This window comes from Tetrao urogallus, assembly GCF_951394365.1.
Source record: "Tetrao urogallus genome assembly, chromosome: 25".
Taxonomy (NCBI): domain Eukaryota; kingdom Metazoa; phylum Chordata; class Aves; order Galliformes; family Phasianidae; genus Tetrao; species Tetrao urogallus.
This window is the reverse complement of record NC_136838.1, coordinates 5311414-5326775: the sequence shown is the minus strand read 5'-3', so window position 1 is coordinate 5326775 and position 15362 is coordinate 5311414.

The window sequence follows — 15362 nt, the reverse complement described above, 5'->3', positions numbered from 1 at the left end:
CCTAACCCTAACCCTAACCCTAACCCTAACCCTAACCCTAACCCTAACCCTAACCCTAACCCTAACCCTAACCCTAACCCTAACCCTAACCCTAACCCTAACCCTAACCCTAACCCTAACCCTAACCCTAACCCTAACCCTAACCCTAACCCTAACCCTAACCCTAACCCTAACCCTAACCCTAACCCTAACCCTAACCCTAACCCTAACCCTAACCCTAACCCTAACCCTAACCCTAACCCTAACCCTAACCCTAACCCTAACCCTAACCCTAACCCTAACCCTAACCCTAACCCTAACCCTAACCCTAACCCTAACCCTAACCCTAACCCTAACCCTAACCCTAACCCTAACCCTAACCCTAACCCTAACCCTAACCCTAACCCTAACCCTAACCCTAACCCTAACCCTAACCCTAACCCTAACCCTAACCCTAACCCTAACCCTAACCCTAACCCTAACCCTAACCCTAACCCTAACCCTAACCCTAACCCTAACCCCAAGTTCTGCATTGTAGCCCCTGAGTTCTGCGTTCTTTCTACTCAGCTTCACCTACAGCCTTTCTAAGTCTGCCACCCTCCACACCTACCTTTCATACCTACCTTTAAGTGCAGTTGAAGTCCTGATGGTGACAAAGCAAGACACACAACACTGTTATATGACACAAGTAGTTATTTATTACAGCACTGTTTACACCAGAAATGTCTCCTACAAGCGTACAGATACACACTGCATTATCAACTACACATTGAGAATCAGAACATGGGTACCCATATTCATCACAATTCCAAGATTTCGTTTATAGGCACAGCATCCATACATTCTGTACACAGCACAACACAATTTATAGCTGCAACGCACATGTAGTCTGTACAGCTGTAACACATGGTTTACATGTATGTCACACTAACCAGAGAAAGGTCACCAAGAGTCCATACAGCACTCATGACATTGCATTTCCACAAACATTGCATACTGCAACCCACCACAAAAGCAGTGCAGATCTCAGCCCATTCAAAAGAAATTGCAATTCTCAAAATGGCCACAAGGGGACGCGAGTCTCAGACTGGCCGGGAAGGAACACAAACCGCCTCCAACGGCCCTCAGGCGTTGGTTACGGGGTTGGGTTAGCCCTGCCTAGGAACAAACAAAGCAAAGCTAACCCAACCCCGTAAGCAAGGCAAAGCTAACGCCAATTTGCTTGAGGTAAATTGAATGCAAAGCCAAAGCCAATTAGGTTGATGCAAAATGATTGCAAGGCTAAAGCCAATTTGGTTGAGGTAAATTGATTGCACACGCTCAAATCAGCACAATTCTCAAAATGGCCACAAAGGGGCGCAAGTCTCAGACTGGCCGGGAAGGAAAACAAATCACCTCCAACGGCCCTCAGGCGTTGGTTACGGGGTTGGGTTAGCCCTGCCTAGGAACAAACAAAGCAAAGCTAACCCAACCCCGTAAGCAAGGCAAAGCTAACGCCAATTTGCTTGAGGTAAATTGAATGCAAAGCCAAAGCCAATTAGGTTGATGCAAAATGATTGCAAGGCTAAAGCCAATTTGGTTGAGGTAAATTGATTGCACACGCTCAAATCAGCACAATTCTCAAAATGGCCACAAAGGGGCGCAAGTCTCAGACTGGCCGGGAAGGAACACAAATCACCTCCAACGGCCCTCAGGCGTTGGTTACGGGGTTGGGTTAGCCCTGCCTAGGAACAAACAAAGCAAAGCTAACCCAACCCCGTAAGCAAGGCAAAGCTAACGCCAATTTGCTTGAGGTAAATTGAATGCAAAACCAAAGCCAATTAGGTTGATGCAAAATGATTGCAAGGCTAAAGCCAATTTGGTTGAGGTAAATTGATTGCACACGCTCAAATCAGCACAATTCTCAAAATGGCCACAAAGGGGCGCAAGTCTCAGACTGGCCGGGAAGGAACACAAATCACCTCCAACGGCCCTCAGGCGTTGGTTACGGGGTTGGGTTAGCCCTGCCTAGGAACAAACAAAGCAAAGCTAACCCAACCCCGTAAGCAAGGCAAAGCTAAAGACAATTTGATTTACATTAATTGAATGTAAAATTGAAGCCAATTTGGTTGAAATAAATTGAACGCACACACTGAAATCAGCACAACTCTCAAAATGGCCACAAAGGGGCACGAGTCTTAAAGCAGCCAGGAAGCCAAATCGCTTCAGAACAAAGCGTTGATTGGCCTGGGAGCAGAAGGGCCCTAAGGAAGGGTGTGGGTGGGTTGGATCGCTGGGCTGAGGCCCATGGGATGAACTGTAATGAGACCGAGTGCCGCATCCCACACGCTGCCTGCGATGACCTGGGCGGTGGTAGGGGCTTGTGGCAGAGTGAGAGGAAGATCATGGAAAGGGAACGGAGCAGGGATTCGGGTAACGGCTCGACCAAACCGAGCTGGCGGTGAGTTTGGGAGGACTGGAAAGCCGAGGGTGTCCCACGGGGGAAGTCATTGACTGGAAGCGTCAAAGGCATCTTCACCTGTAATACAGAAAGGCATGCTTTAGAAGGAGGAACGCCGAGACCCAAACAGCGCTCACCGTCAGCCCACCCCCACAAAACGTGGAATCCAAACACCACTCCAAAAAATGGCTGAAGAGTAAGGTTATGAGTATTTAATGGGGAAGCTACAGGATTAGGGTTAGTATTACACTGAAGGTTACAGATGGGTTTAGTGCCCAAGTGAACGGTAGGGTTGGGTACGTTAGGATTATGCTTAGAGTGACCGTTAGGGAAGGCCAAGGCAAAGGAAGGAGCAAAAGGCAAGGAAAACAGCCGAGGTAACATCAAAACAGAGGGCAAAGGGATGGGAAAGGCATGGAGAACGCCAAAGGCCTCGTCAGAGATCAGGCCCAAGGAGAAGGCCGCAGAGAATGCCAAAATGGAGACCAAAGAGAACAATGCTGAAGGCCAAAACGGCAAGGCAAGGTCCGTGAGAACGCTGCAGAGAAGGCCGATGCAGAAGGTCAAGGGCAATGGCCAAAGAGAATGTTGTAGGGAACGCCAGAACGGGAGGCAAAGAGAACGCCTTAAGGGATGCCAAAACAAGAAGCCAAAGGGAATGTGGCAAAGAAGGCCGGGAGCAATGGCCAAAGAGAACATAGAAGGGAACGCCAAAATAGAAGCCAAAGAGAACGTCGCAGGGAATGCCAGAACAGGAAGCCAAAGCAAATGCTGAGGGAATGCAAAAACTGAAGACCAAAGACAATGGGGCAAAGAAGGCCAACGGCAATGGCCAAAGAGAACGCAGCCACAAACGCCAGAACTGAAGGCCAAAGAGAATGTTGTAGGGAACGCCAGAACGGGAGGCAAAGTGAACGTGGCAAAGAAGGTCAAGGACAAAGGCCAAGAGAATGTGGCACAGATGGCCAGAACCGAAGGCCGAAGAGAACGCAGCGAAGGTGGCCGAGGGCAAATGGCCAAGAGAATGCCACAGGGAACGCCAAAACAGGAGGGCAAGAGAACACAGCAGGAAAAGCCAAGGGCAAGGAGAATGCTGCAGTGAAAGACCGGAGGCAAGGAGAACACAGAAAGAACAGGACAGGCAGCCTTCTGGGCACCATGAAGTACAGAAATGAGCTCTGGGAACCCTACCTTGTGCCTCGCTAAGTAATAAGTAAACACTGGTGGCTGTGCATTGCTCTTACCTGCTGGGCAGACAATTACCAGCCAGCAAAGCAGGGTTCCAGGGCATTCCAGGAAATGCAGATTCTGGTTCCTTGCTGTTGCCGTGAAGACCCATGCATCTCCGTGCTGTCCTTAAAGCGCTCAGGAGCACCGCAGCTCTGCTGCCACCTGTTGGACACAGCACAGTAATGAAGGCACTGCCCCACACATGTGGGGCTGCACCCCGAGCACATTGCTGTAATGATGACGCACGGGTTATAATTAATTATAATTATAATTAACGTTAGGGATATAATTAATGCTATTGATAGGTTTGAAGTTACAGTTAGTTTAACATCAGTATTCTGCACTACAATCACAATTAAGGTTATTTGACAGAAAACATGGGGCATTATTTTTATGGCAGCATTCAGGTTAAGAGACATTTTTAATACTGGGGTAAGGGTTTGGTTCACAGGTACACTGCAGGTTAACATAATTATTGTTAGAACTGCCATTCAGCTATGGGTTCAGGTCAAGGTTAACTTTAATGCTGCCTCCCAGCTAATCCCAGAGTGCTAAAAGGAAAAGGCAAGCAGGACACCCAGGGCAGGCAAAGGGAAGCAGAACTCCCATGGAAAGCCAAGGTAAATGCAAAGCAAACAGCCAAGCTAAGGCAAGGGCAAAAGCAAAGAGAGCACCCAATGGAAAGCCAAGGTGAGGGCAAGGAGAACGCAACAGGAAAGGCAAAAATACACAGCCAAAGAGACCACAGCAGGAAAGGCCAAGGGCAAAAGCCAAGAGAACACAGCACAAAATACCAAAACAAAAGGCCAGGGGAACACAACACGGAATGCCCGAGGAAGGGATGAGAAAACATGGCAGGAAGTGCCAAAATAGGAGGCCAAAGAGAACACAGCAAAGGAGGCCAATGCAGAATGTGGCTGGAACACCAAGACAAGAGGTCAAAGAGAACACCTTAAGGAATGCCCAGGCAAGGGTCAAGAGAACGTGGCAGGAAATGCCACAACAGGAGGGCAAGAGAACGCTGCCAGGAATGCTAAAATCGAATGCTGAAGAGAATGTGGCAACAGAAAGCCAAGGGCAACGGCCAAGAGAATGTGGCATGGAACACAAAAGCAGGAGGGCAAGGGAATGCCCAGACAAGGGCAAGGGCCAAGAGAACGTGGAAGGAAACGCCAAAGATAATGGCCAAGAGAACACGGCAAGAAATGCCAAAACAGGAGGGCAAGAGAACACAGCAGGGAACGCCAAAACTGAATGCCAAAGTCAATGTGGTAAAGAAAGCCAAGGGCAACGGCCAAGAGAATGTGACATGGAACACGGCAAAAACAGGAGGGCAAGAGAACGCCCAGACAATGGTAATGGCTAAGAGAACATGGAAGGAAATGCCAAAACAGGAGGGTGAGAGAACATGGCACGGAACGCCAAAACTGAATGCCGAAGTGAATGCGGTAAAGAAAGCCAAGGGCAATGGCCAAATAAAAGTGGCATGGAGCACAAAAACAGGAGGGCAAGAGAATGTAATAGGAACAGCAAGGGCAAAGGGAAAGAAAACACTGCAGTGAAAGGTCAGAGACAAGGAGAACACAGAAAGAAATGGACAGGCAGCCTTCTGGGCACCATAAAGTGCAATTAAGAGCTCTGGGAGCACCGTGTTGTGCCATGCTATGGAGTGGGTAAACACTGGTGGGTGTGCATTGCCCTTACCTGCTGGGCAGACAATTACCAGCCAGCAAAGCGAGGTTCCGGGGCATTCCAAGAGATGCAGATTCCGGTTCCTTGCTGTTCCCATGAAGACCCACACATCTCCATGCAGTCGTTACGGCACACGGGAGCATCGCAGCTCTTCTGCCACCTGTTGGACACAACACAGTAATGAAGGCACTGCCCTGCAGATGTGCCTCTTTCACAAACCTGCGCTCCTTTCTCCGATCAACGTGGCTGCACTCCGTGCACAGTGCTGCTTACCAGCAGCAGTGAAGCTGTGAACAACAGACAAGGAGAAGGCTCAGGTACCCAACAACGTTTTTGCTTCCATCTTCTCTGATAACTGCTCATTATACACAGCCCTCACCTTTGGTTTGGTAGGTGGGGATTGAGGAAGCAATGCCAGTCCCACAGACCCCTCCCTATCCTACACTGTGATGGGAGATCAGGTTCTGGACCACCTGAGGACCCGAACATCCAGGAGTCTTTGGGTCCTGACAAGATGAGTCCCAGAGTTCTGAGGGAATTCACCACTGCAGTCACTGAGCCACTCTCAATGGTATTTCAGAAGTTGAAGCAGTCAGGAGAAGACCCTGATTAGTAGGGGGGAAAAAAAAAAAAAAAAAAAAAAAAAAAAGCGCAACAGCACACCTGTCATTACAGATAGAAAGTGTGACCTGGGGAACTACCAACATGTCAGTGTCACCTCCATGCTGGGAAAAAATCGTGGAGCAGATCCTCCTGGAAGTGACTCTAAAGAACACGTTCCAGTGCATCACCACCCTCTGTATGAAAAGCTTCCTCCTAATAACCAACCTAAACTCCCCCGTCTCAGTTTAAAACCATTTCCCCTTGTCCTATCACTATCCATCCTCATAAACAGCCCTTCCTGCTTATACATTCCCTTCAAGTATTGGAAGGCTACAATGAGGTCTCCCCCAAGCCTTCTCTTCTCCAGGCTGAACAAGCCCAAATCCCTCAACCTTTCCTCATAGGAGAGCTGCTCCAGCCCTCTAATCATCTTAGTGCCCTTCTCTGGACCTGCTCCAAGAGCTCCACATCCTTCCTGTGCTGGGGGCCCCAGGCCTGGACGCAGCACTGCACATGGGGCCTCACAAGAATTGAGTAGAGGGGGACAATCACCTCCCTCTCCCTGCTGGCCACTCCTCTTTTAATGCAGCCCAGAACACAGTTGGCCTTCCAGGCTGCAAGCGCACTCTGCTGGCTCATGTCCACCTTCTCATCCACCGGGATCCGCAAATCCTTCTCTGTGGGGCTGCTCTCAAGGTGTTCTTTGCTGAGTTCATCTAAACATCTGGGATTGCCCCTTCATCAGTGACATTGACAATGAACCCTACTGACACTGAGCTGTGGGGTGCAGTGACACACCAGAGAGATGGGATGCCATCCAGAGGGACCTCAACAGGCTGAGTAGTGGGCACTCGGCAATGTACCTTCCCAGCCCAGAAAGCCAACTGTATACTGGGCTCCATCCAAAGATGCGCGGTCAGTAGGCAAAGGGAGGTGGCCCTACCCCTCTGCTCTAGTGAGACCTCACCTGGAGGTGCTGTGTCTGGATGTGGATACCCGCAGTGCAGGACAGACGTGGAGCTGTTGGAGCACGTCCAGAGAACAGCCACAAATATGAACCGAGGGATGGAACGCCTTTCCTATAAAGAGAGAGAGAGCTGGAGCTGTTCAGCCTGGAGAAGTGAAGGTTCCGAGGTGATCTGGGAACAGCCTTTCAATACCTAAAGGAAAGAACAAGAAAAAAAATTTAGCTTAGATATAAAGAAAATCTTGTACAGTGAGGGTGGTGACACAGTGGAACAGGTTACCCAGACACATGATTGTCGTCCTGTCCCTTCCAAGGCAAGGCTGGGTCAGGCTCTGAGCAACCTGATCTAGTTGTGGATGTCCTTGTTTGCTGTGGGGGAGTCAGACCAGATCACCATAAATGGCACCAAGTACTCCAGTTGGGATGCTCCACATCAGTCACAGAGCCTCTCTGTGCCAGACCCAGCATTCAGCAGACCAGGGGCCACATTTTGTCACACCGCTGGGTCCCAGAGCTGCAGAGCTACTTAATGTGGGTCAGGGAATGGGAGGAAGAGGGGTGGGAGTTTGGGAAATTAATAGCATCCCTGACAAATGGGATGAGATATCTGGGGAAATCCTGACTGTAGTCATCCAGAAGAGGACAATCCTTTCTTTCTTATTAACACAAAGCCAGATCTGCCATTAAAACAGAAAGAGCTGTAGGACCCTGGGGAGTCAGAGACAATGTGCTCTGACAACGATGCCCTGGGATCCATTATCACTGACAAATCCATAAGGGAGATATTGGAGAGAACCGTAAAACAGGAACGGAACACCTGTGGTCAGTATGCTCGAGCGGTGCAGACTGTATCATACTGAGCGAGGATGAAGCAAATGGCCACTGGGGTTCAGGTCCCGGCTGATGCACCTCACTCTATGAGCAGCCATGGAGCTTATAGGGATAGGAGCACAGAACCAGTGGAGCGAGCCCATTTTAAGCCTATTCCATCCCCAAGTGAGTTTCCCCACAGTCATCACAAACCTGCCTGCATACAAGCGATGCGCCAACACGGGGCTTGTGATGTTCCATTACCTGCTCTGCAGTTCTCACACCACTGATTAGAGGAGCCCTGGCAATCCTTAAACCCCATCGAGCTGCAAAAGAAGATCAGAAGAAACACAAAACATGATTTAATACATGATAATTATGCACAGAACACCCTTAAACAACTCTGCATGGGTGGAATTAATACATGGCACTGTTCGCTACAGCCATGAAACGGGCTGGGATGATGTGGCAGCAAACAAACTATGTCTGAAGCCCCAGGTTGGAGATTACGTGGTGAGAATCATGACGAGGGAACAGGCTCCACCAGAGGTAGTGGGCTTAAAGAGACTTGCAAACGCAATCTACAAAATGCAGAACCCCTTTATGGAAGTGCTCAGTCAGCCAACCAGCATTATTGGGGATGATTGAAGCATTCCAGAAATGAGAAAGCATTGAAAGAAAGAAATGTATACCAATCCCTCCATCAGCAACTCAGAAAGGGAGAGAAACCCTTTCTCTCCCTTAGATAAGAACTGAAGGGCATTGTAAGGACACGCACAGCAGATACAGCTGCTCTAAGCCATTTCAGAATCCCCCGAGAAGGTGGAGTTCACAGCCCTGCAATAAAGAAGGAATTGCTCACCCCACTCCAAGTGCTTGCTCCACATCCCAAAGGAAGCAGTCTCCAGGTACAGATGATGCCCTTACAGCTGCCAGCCCTTAAATGTGGTCAGGATCCTCTAAAAAATGGGGAGTTCATAACCCTACAACAAAGAGGAAATCAATTGCCCCGTTCCAAAGACAAACACTCACCCCACACTCTAAAGGAAGCAATCTCTAGACAGAGACCCTACCCTTACAGCTACCAGCCCTTAAACGTGGTCAGGATCCCCCAAAAAACACAGAGCTCACAACATCAAAATAATAAAGGAAATATTCACCCCACACACCCAAACACCGCTCGAGCATACTGACCACAGGTGTCTGGCAGCCTCCAGGAAGAGAAAACACCCTTACAGCTACAAACCTTTAAATGCTGTCAGGATCCCCCCAAAAAGGAGGAATCACAGCCCTGAAATAAAAAAGGAACCACTCATCCCACTCCAAGGGCTCACCCCACACTCTAGAGGAAGCAGTCCCCAGGGAGAGCTACTACCCTTACAGCTGCCAACCCTTAAAAGTGATCAGGATACCCCAAAAAGGGAAGATAACGGCCCTGCAATAAAGAAGGAAACACATCCCACACACCAAAGGAGACAGCCTCCAGATACACATCCTGACCACATTGAAGGGCTAACGGCTATATAGGCAAGATCTAACAAAAAGAGAAGCCCACAGCCTTGAAACATAGAAGGAATCACTCACCATACTCCAAGGGCTCACCCAAGGCTCCCAAGAAGGCAGTCTCCACAAAGAGATGCTGCCTCTGTGGCTGCCAGCCCTTAAATGCGATCAGGGAGGGGTGGAGCCAGGCTCAGCCCTATCTGGTCCCATAGGAGAATTGCTTCCACCTGTGCTCGCAGGGCTACACCCCTCACCAGGTGCTTAATCACTACTTCAGGCTGTGACCTCACAGTTCCCATAAAGGTATGAAGAAAGAAAAATAAATAAATAAAAAGTAATGACTGGCAGGTAATTGGGTCTGCCTGTCCAGCAATGGGAGGTTTATCAGTGGATGAGCTATGACAGCCCACGTATTTTGATCCCAATCTGTCCTCAGAGACAATTGGTGATGTTTCTAATAGGTAGGGGAGCACAGATTTCAAAACACAGCAAGATGTAGAGAAGCTGTGTGTGCAGCCTGGACAGCAAAGGGTTGAGATTACCAGTGTGAATGGAGCAAGTGCTGTTGGCCAAACTGCCAGGGTCAGCTTATGGCTCCCCAGTGAGAAATGTGTGTCACCTGCTCACTTTGCAATTAAAGACCATCGTGAAAATATTTCAGGATTTGGTGTTGTATGGGAACTGCTGAGTCATGGCCTGAACCTCTGATTGATCACCTGAGGCGAGCCGTGAGTCAGCCAGAGGAGCACAGGTGAAGGCAATTCAATTCACCTGTGCTGCCGGAAGGGGTGGAGCCAGGCTGCACTTCTCCTAGACCTATTGAAGAGCTGGCTACCAGTGGGGAAGGATCTGTTCTGGAGGTTGCCCCTACTGGTGATTTGCAGGTGGACTCAGCATAAGGGTAAGCCTTCCATTTATTCTCTTTTGTTATAATAGTTTACTTTGCCTATCTCTCTTTTTTATTTTGTGATTATAACATCCTAATATTCTTTGATTATATGGGTGTCCTCAGTGGGTGAACCTGCTACTTGCCTCTATGTAATATTATGTTGGGATGTAATGCTGGGGTATCACTGGGATTGACAGCAGGGGCTGTTGCTGGGGTGACGTTATTGAGATGATGGGTGATGCTGGGGTATCACTGAGGTAATACGCATCAAGGAGTAATGCTGGAGTGATGCTCAGGGTTGATATTGTGGTGAGATTGGGATGATACTGCAGTGATGTGGTGGGGTGACACTGCGAGGTGATGTTGGTGTATCAATGGGGTTAAACATCAAGGAATGATGTATGTTGATGATATATGTTGGAAATATAATATAGTACCGAGGAAGCAGTCCAGGAGGTTTATAGACTTGTGGAAGATAGCTTCCTTATGCAACTGGTAGGCGGTGCCCTGCTGGACCTGGTCTTTGCTAATAGAGAAGGACTGGTGGGAGAAGTGAAGACTGGAGACCGTCTTGGGTAGAGTGACCACGGAACTGTAGAATTATCCATTCTTGAGGATGTCAAATGTGTGACCAGCAAAACCACCTTCTTGAACTTCTAGAGGGCAGACTTTGATCTGTTCAGTGTGCTTGTAGCGCGGGTCCCTTGGGAGTCGCTTCTCAAGGGTAAAGGGGCCCAGGAAGCCTGGATGCTCCTCAAGACAGAAATCTTAAAGGCACAGGAACAGGCTGTCTCTGAATGCCGTAGGGGAAGACGACTGGTGTGGATGAGCTGGGAATTACTGTTGAGACTCAAGGAGAAAAAGAGAGCCTACATCCTCTGGAAGAAGGGGCAGGCTACTTGGGGAGATTATAAAGAAGTAGCTAAGGTATGCAGGGAGGAAGTTAGGAAGGCGAAAGAGAGCCTACATCCTCTGGAAGAAGGGGCAGGCTACTTGGGGAGATTATAAAGAAGTAGCTAAGGTATGCAGGGAGGAAGTTAGGAAGGCGAAAGCCCAACTTGAACTCAGATTGGCCTCTGCAGTAAAAGACAATTAAAAAAATCCTTTTATAAATATATCAACGGCAGAAGAAGAACCAAAGATAATTCTCATCCTATACTTGATGCAGCAGGGAATGTGGTCACTGAGGACAAGGAGAGGGCTGAGGGCCTCAATGCCTTCTTTACATCTGCCTTTAATAGCCAGGCTAGTTATCCTCTGGGCTTTTTATGCCCCGATCTGGAAGTCTGGGACGCTGGTCAGAATATGCCCCCAGCGATTCTGGTGGAGATAGTCAGAGAGCTTCTCCTCCGTCTGGACTGTCACAAGTCCATGGGACCGGATGGGCTGCACCATCAGGTGCTGAGGGAGCTGGCGGGGGTGATTGCTGAGCCCCTCTCAGCCATCTATCAGTGCTCCTGGTTAACTGGTGATGTCCCAGAGGATTGGAGGCTTGCTGATGTGACTCCCATCTTCAAGAAGGGCCATAAGGAGGATCCGGGGAACTATATGTCTGTTAGCCTGACCTTGGTACCAGGGAAGGTTATGGAGCAAATCATCTTGGATGAGATTGCACGGCATGTGCGCAGTGTCCAGGAGATCAGGCCTAGTCAGCACGGGTTCATGAAAGGCAGGTCATGCTTGACCATCCTCATCACCTGGCCCCAAACCTGTCTCCAAATCTAGGGCCCAGATGGATCCCTGCTATGACAACAAAAAGCCCAAATGCCCCAAATTCAGACCCTGAGCAGTATGACTCATTGCACCGTGCCTCGATGTAAGCTGCATGGGCCCCCAGACTGCCCCAAAACAGCACAAAAGCCCGCGCCCAAAATACAAAGCACGTACTATTGTTGACAAAGCAGTACGCATGCATCAGATCCGGCAAACACTACGCACGTGCCAAGTCCGACACAGCGTGCACCATTCCTGGCATGCCTCCACACCTGCCGCCAGTCGGAACACAGCCCTACGCACGCAATTGCATCGACACAACGCTACGCATGCGCCTTTCTTGGCACACCTGTACGCATGCGCTTTTCCTCTTCACAGCATTACGCATGCGGTGTTTTCGGCACACCGCCACGCGTGCAGTTCCGCATATTTGCCACGCAGTGGCAGCAGAGACCGCGGACCACGAGAAATTTTATGTTTTGGGGAGAAACTGTCATATTTTGGGGAGTAAAGTGGCCCCTTGGAGTCCCCAAGGCCCCTAAGAGCCCCTCAGAACACCCCAGTGCCCCCCAGCACCCCCTAGAGCCCCTCAGTGCCTCCAGTGTTCCACGGTGCCCCAATGAGCCCCTCAATGCCCCCCAGTGCCCCTCAGAGATCCCCAGTGCCATTCAGAGCAATGCAGTGCCCCCCAGAGCCTCCCAGTTCTCTCCAGTTGTCCCCAAGCCCCCCCACTTCTTTCTAGAGCCTCTCAGAACCCCCCAGTGCTTCTCAGAGTCCCTCAGTGCACATCAGAGCTCCCCAGGGACCCCAGTGCCCCTCAGAACCCCCCAAGTACTCTCCAGTGTCCCCCAATGCCCACCAGTACCCCTAAGAGCCCCCCAAGGCACCCCAGTGTCCCCTCGGGCCCCCAGTGCCCCTCAGAGCCCACAATACACCCCAAAGTCCCCCAGTGCCCCCATGCCCCTCAGAGCCCATGACAGCCCCCCAGTGCAATTCAGAGCTTCCCATTGCTCTCCAGTATCCTCCCAGAGTCACCGAGTGCCCAACAGTGCCCCTTAGAGCCCTCCAGGGCCCCTCAGAGCGGGCGGTACCACAGTGAGCGCCGGCAGAGGACCCGTCCCCAATCCCACTTGGTCGGAGCACGGCCACTGCGTGTGGGATTTCCCCGCCGTCCGGGAACGGCTTTTCCCGGACAGGAGCTCAGCGGCACCGGAACGACAACAGTGGCTGGAGCTGCCCTCGGGTACCCGACTGCCGGGCTCCATCCGGGGCGGGTCAGTCCCACAGCGCACCAGGGAAGGATCACCCGTCCCGGTCCTGGGGCCGGCACCGGTGCCGATGACCCCGGGGCGAGAGGGAAGTCCGCCCCCTCGGTACTCCCCTGTCCCCCCTCCTATTGGCAGCTTCGTAGCAAGCCCCGCGTCACCATTGGCCAGCACCGCCGATGGGCACCGCCCCCGCTGCATCCGCGCTCGGCCCCGCTTGGTCCGGAGCAGCCCGGGGGCACCGGGCTCGGCGGCGTACGGGGTACCGGTACAGCTGTGACCGAGCACGAAGAGGCCCCGGGAAAATAAACACCCCGTCCCACAGGAGGAGCCCCTGTGGCTCTGGTGCAGGTAAGGGCTGTAGGCGCGGGGCTCGCTGTCCCTGTTATCGTTTCGCGGGGGGCTGCATGCCCGAGATTCTACCCGAACCGCGGCTCTGTGCACTGGGGGTCACTGGGAGGTTCTGGGGTTCACCGGCGGCGGCAACGGAGGCAGCTTCCCCTGTCCGGGTGGCTCTGAAAAGCCGGGGGGGGGCGTGGGAGGGGGATGGAACTATGCGCCGAGAGAACTTAGCGGCTCCGGGCTGCCCCGGGGCTATGTGCTGCATAGTGCGGGAAGAAGGGGGTCCCGGAGGTGTCCCAGGGCACGAGTGTGGGTCTGAGGGCCACGGTGAGGCACAGTTTTGTGGGACGTGTTGATGGGGCAGCTGGGTCTTGTGTGGGGCTCTGCCTCGGCTTTCCCTCTGGATAAAATATGGGACAGCGGCAAAGAGGAGAGGGGTTCACTGCAGCAGTTGAAGAAGCATACTTTGGTCCCCATCTTCCTGCATAGTGGGGGGTGTTTGGGTTTGTGCAGCTTGGGGGAGCTGAACCAGGATCTGAAAAGGGAAGCGGAGAAGCGGCTCCGGGAAGGATGTGATATGCTGTTCCGTGCACAAACAGGGCCATGGTGCCCAACATGGCTCTCACTCCATGGCAGCCCCAACCTGCACATGTGGGGGACTTGCGGGGCACCACAGCTCCCAGGGGCCTAGAGCCCTCCCCCCTCCCCCCCAGCACCACAGATGGACCCCTGAGGCTGGGAGGATTCCGCCCGGTGTGACATGAAACTGTCCTGACTGCTGCAGAGCACACCAAGAAGTTTTTAGGGTGCTGCAAACATTGTGTTGTGACCCGAAGTACAGCATCGCTGGAGGAAGGCTGCAGCAGTGGTCCCATTACAGGACTGTCTCCATCAGGATAAAGTCTATCTGCAAAACTTTGCTTAGCTTTGCCCTTGCTGCAGCCTTCCAGGGGCAGGAAGTGTGCACTGTGCTGTGCAGCCTCGGCACTGCTGCTTCCCCCTCTGTTTTGCACTTCCCCATCGCTCTCCTGAGCCTCTGTCTCCTCCTGATGAGGGAGAAAGGAAGTTTCTCTCTCACAAGAGAGAGTGGTCGTTGTCTGCCTGATAAGGGAAGGAGGAAATAGAAGGCGAGATGGATGCTCCAAAATACCCCCTTCCTCCTCCTCGTGTTGCAGCTGCTGAGCCCCTGGGCATGATGACACCACCAGATCTCCAAGCATGGCATAGAGGTGCTTTCCCCAGGGGCCCCCTCCAGGTGCCAGCAGCTGTTCCCACGCAGCATCCATGACCATGTCCCCAGGGAAGGGAGCACTGCGGGAGCCCTCTTCCCTCCCATGCCTGAGGCTGGGGCTGGTAGTGGGAGCCCCTCACCCAGCTCCATGCATGGCCGTGTTGGAGCTGCTGGGCACACTGAAGTTCCCAGGTGCCCATTCAGATCTGGGACCAAGTCAGGTGTTTCCCAGCCCTGCAGGCTGCTCGGGGATGCTGGGCTCGTTGCAAAGGAGCTTGTTGCAATGTTCTTGGCTTCTGTCCCATTGGGTGGCAGGGGGCACCAGGATGAACAGTGATGGGTGCATGCAGGGTGCTGCAATGACTCTTCCTGTGGTCTGGCTCTCCCCTTCTCTCAGGCCTTCTGTGCTGCCTTTGGCCCCTTGTCACCAAGGTGATTGTGCCCTGTGTGCGCCACTCTGCTGTGCTGCAGGAATGGGCAAGACACTTTTTCCTGGAGGGATTTCAGGTTATAAAAGCTCAAAAACCCCCAAAGGCATTTTGCCATCTTGGGTAGACTCTTCCCCTTTTTTTGCTTCTGCTGAAGATCTGGGCTTGTGCTCCTGACCCCAGCACAGCCACCAGCAGGATGGCATGGGGCTGTGAGCAGTACTGGAGCAGCTCTGAGCACTGCTGTGTTGCTGCTGCACGGCCGAGGGA